Here is a 3,339-nt window from a genome sequence, read left to right as displayed (position 1 = left end):
ATGTACTTCATTTTTCTTTTAACCTGAGGCGGGCTTCAGAATCTCGTGTCAGCCACAGCAAGGCCCGGCCCGCGCGCGGTGAGCCTCGGGCAGCCAGTGCTCAGCTGGGCCGCATGCACCAGCCGTCTTTCTGAGAGGCGGGCTCTAGGCGGTGCGCACGCAGAGCTCTCCCACCTTCTTGACCTGGCATTCCCATACACTGGGGCATCGAGCCTTCATAGAACCAAGGGCCTCTCCTCCTATTGATACCTGACAAGGCCATCCTCTGCTACATATGCAGCAAGAGCCATGGGTCCTTCCATGTGTATTCTTTGGTTGGTGGTTTAGTCCCTTGGAGTTCTGGGGGTGGGGGTGGGGATCTGGTTGGTTGATAATGTTGTTCTTACTATAGGGTTGCAAACCCTTCAGCTCCTTCAGTCCTTTCTCTAACTCCTCCACTGGGGACCCTGTGTTCAGTTCAATGGTTGGCTGCAAGCATATGCCTCTATATTTGTTAAGCTCTGGCAGAGCCTCTCAGGAGACAGCTAAATCAGGCTCCTGTCAGCAAGCACTTGTTGGCATCCACAATAGTGTCTGGGTTTGGTGACTGTATATGGGATGGATCCCTAGGTGGGGCAGTCTCTGGATGGCCTTTCTTTCAGTCTCTGTTCCACACTTTGCCTCTGAATCTCCTGACATGGGTATTTTGTTCTCCTTTCTAAGAAGGACGAAAGCATCCACACTTTGGTCTTCCTTCTTCTTGAGCTTCATGTGGTCTGTGAATTGAATCTTGGGTATTCTGAGCTTTTGGGCTAATATCCACTTATCAGTGAGTACATACCATACACTCTTTTTTGATTGTGTTACCACATTCAGGATGATATTTTCTAGTTACATCGATTTGCCTAAGAATTTCAGGAATTCATTGTTTTTAATAGCTGAGTAGTACTCCATTGTGTAAATCTACTATATTTGCTGTATCCATTCCTTTGTTGAAGGACATCTGGGTTCTTTCCAGCATCTGGCTATTATAAATAAGGCTGCTATGAACATAGTGGAGCACATGTCCTTGTTATATGTTTGAGTATCTTTTGGGTATATGCCCAGGAATGGTATAGCTATGTCCTCGGGTAGTACTACATCCAATTTTCTGAGAAACCGCCAGACTGACTTCCAGAGATAGTTCTAGTCTTCCCATTACCAGTGCTCCATATGCTTATAAACTTGTGTAGGCAACCACAGCTGCTGTGAATTTATGACTGCAATGGGCCTGTCATGTTCAGAAGACATTGTTTTGCTCCAGTAATCCCAGACCCTGGCTCTTAGTCTTCTGTGATGCTCCCTGGGCCCTGAGGTAGGACTGATGTAAATTTCCCATTTGCATGCAGCTGAGCGCTTCCCTGATGCACAGTGGATATTTTATCCTGGCTGGTGGAAGTAGGTTAGTGGAGCAGCATTCAAAGATTACAGCCACTTCTGGCTCCAGTGAATGCTCTCAGCTCTGCTTTCTGATCCGCTGCTGTGAGGAAACGACTCTGCCACAAAGTCTTACCCACAAAAATCGAGCTCCTCCAGCCATGGTGCTATTTCTACCATGGTGGACTGAGATCCTCTGAATCCTGAGCTGATCCTGTCCCTTGAGTTAAGTCTTTTCTGTTGCAGCTCTGAAAAACTGTGAGGATAGGAACTAATCATAATAAAGGCCCCTTAAAGATTTCTATTTATCTTTTGAATTAACTGTTTCTGTGAGGATTGGACAACTCAAGTACCTTCCTTCCATTGATGTTCCCTTCAATATGTCAGGCTTGTCTTTGTCTTACTATCATTACACCAGTTCTTTTTGTTTTTTTGTTTGTTTTTTGAGTGTGATAGTCTCCCTCCTACCCAGGATTAGGCCACACTTCCCATTCATAAAATCTTTCTCTAACTACTGCACTTAAAACACCCAGTAGTCACTGTTGCTATTTATCTCGTTTCCTTGTCTGTTTCAGTTTCTAGAGCAATCATCATCATTTGTACAGTGGAATATTTTCCTCCTCTTTCCAGAACACATATCCCATGAGGGCAGATGCCTTTGTTTTTCGACTGACATAGTTTTGGCTCTTCTAATAATAACTAGCACATAGGAGCTGAATGACTGATGGAGAAATGTGAAAAATTAATTTTTTCTTTCTAGAATCTTTCAAAAATTTCTATGCGACTGAGTCTTTATTTAATTTTATAAGCTTCTCAACACTGTCATTGGTAGTTCTTATGTACTTCAAGCCTCTTGGTAAGAAGAAAACAGAGAGGGGAGGAAAAGAGGTAAAAAGGGAGGGAGGGAGGGAGGGAGGAAGGGAGGTAAGGAGAGACAGAGAGAGAGAGAGAGAGAGAGAGAGAGAGAGAGAGAGAGAGAGAGGGAGAGAGAGAGAGCAGAGGCAGAGACAGAGAGGCAAACACATGCACACAAAATGAAGTTACTGGAATCCCAGCATAGGGAAGAGTTGAATTACTCAGAGATTTAATGAAGTTCAAAAAACCCCATAGTATTGGGCAAAACTCTTCTGTTTCATATCATTTCAATTATCTGAAATATTATCTGGTTCTTATTTCTGTTTACTGTCTAGTCACAGGCAGAGAATATTGAATGTTGTTTTAATTGTGTCTTGTAGGTATGATTCAACAGATAACAAGATTACTATTGTAAAAGGATCTGTTTTGTTAGAGATTGGGCTTAATAAGATTTGTTTTGGCCAATAACACCAGGCTTTGGCAATGCACACTATTCTTGAAATCTAAGGCCACTTTCTTTGCCATAATCTTTTTGGTTAAGATTAGAATCCTGGACTCCTCACAATGGTTTTTTCCCTCTACTATACCATTGCTTGTTTAAAGAAATGAAGCCAGAATTATAAGCTATTGTGCCTAAGATTTTGATATTTCACTGGAGTCAGTTCTTGCCTTCTACCATGTGGGTCCTGGGAATATAACACAGTTTCAGTACCTTTAGCAGTGAACTATCTTGCCTACTTGTAACTCCTGTGAAAGTCAATGTTAACCTTCTGGCAACCTTCTTATCATATGCATCTGTTTCCCATTCAATTGCACAAGTTAGTTGTGCATGACAAGTGCATAACACAAAGCAGAAGTGCTTAAAATAATAAACACTTATCATCTGACACCATTTCTGAGAGTGAGAAGCCAAAGAGGCTTAGCCCAGTGTTCTGGATGGACATTTCTCATGAAGCCGTCAGTGGCTTGACAAACAGCTTCCAACGTCATTCATGTGGCTATTGACAGAAACTACACAGTTCCTGACCAGGTGTATCTCTTCATGGAGTTGGTCTCATGACAGAAACTGACCTTCCTTTAGAGAGAGTG

Source organism: Mastomys coucha, unplaced genomic scaffold, assembly GCF_008632895.1.
Source record: "Mastomys coucha isolate ucsf_1 unplaced genomic scaffold, UCSF_Mcou_1 pScaffold22, whole genome shotgun sequence".
In the NCBI taxonomy this organism is placed as follows: Eukaryota; Metazoa; Chordata; class Mammalia; order Rodentia; family Muridae; genus Mastomys; species Mastomys coucha.
The sequence above is the reverse complement of the archived record's forward strand: the minus strand, read 5'-3'. Positions refer to the sequence as shown.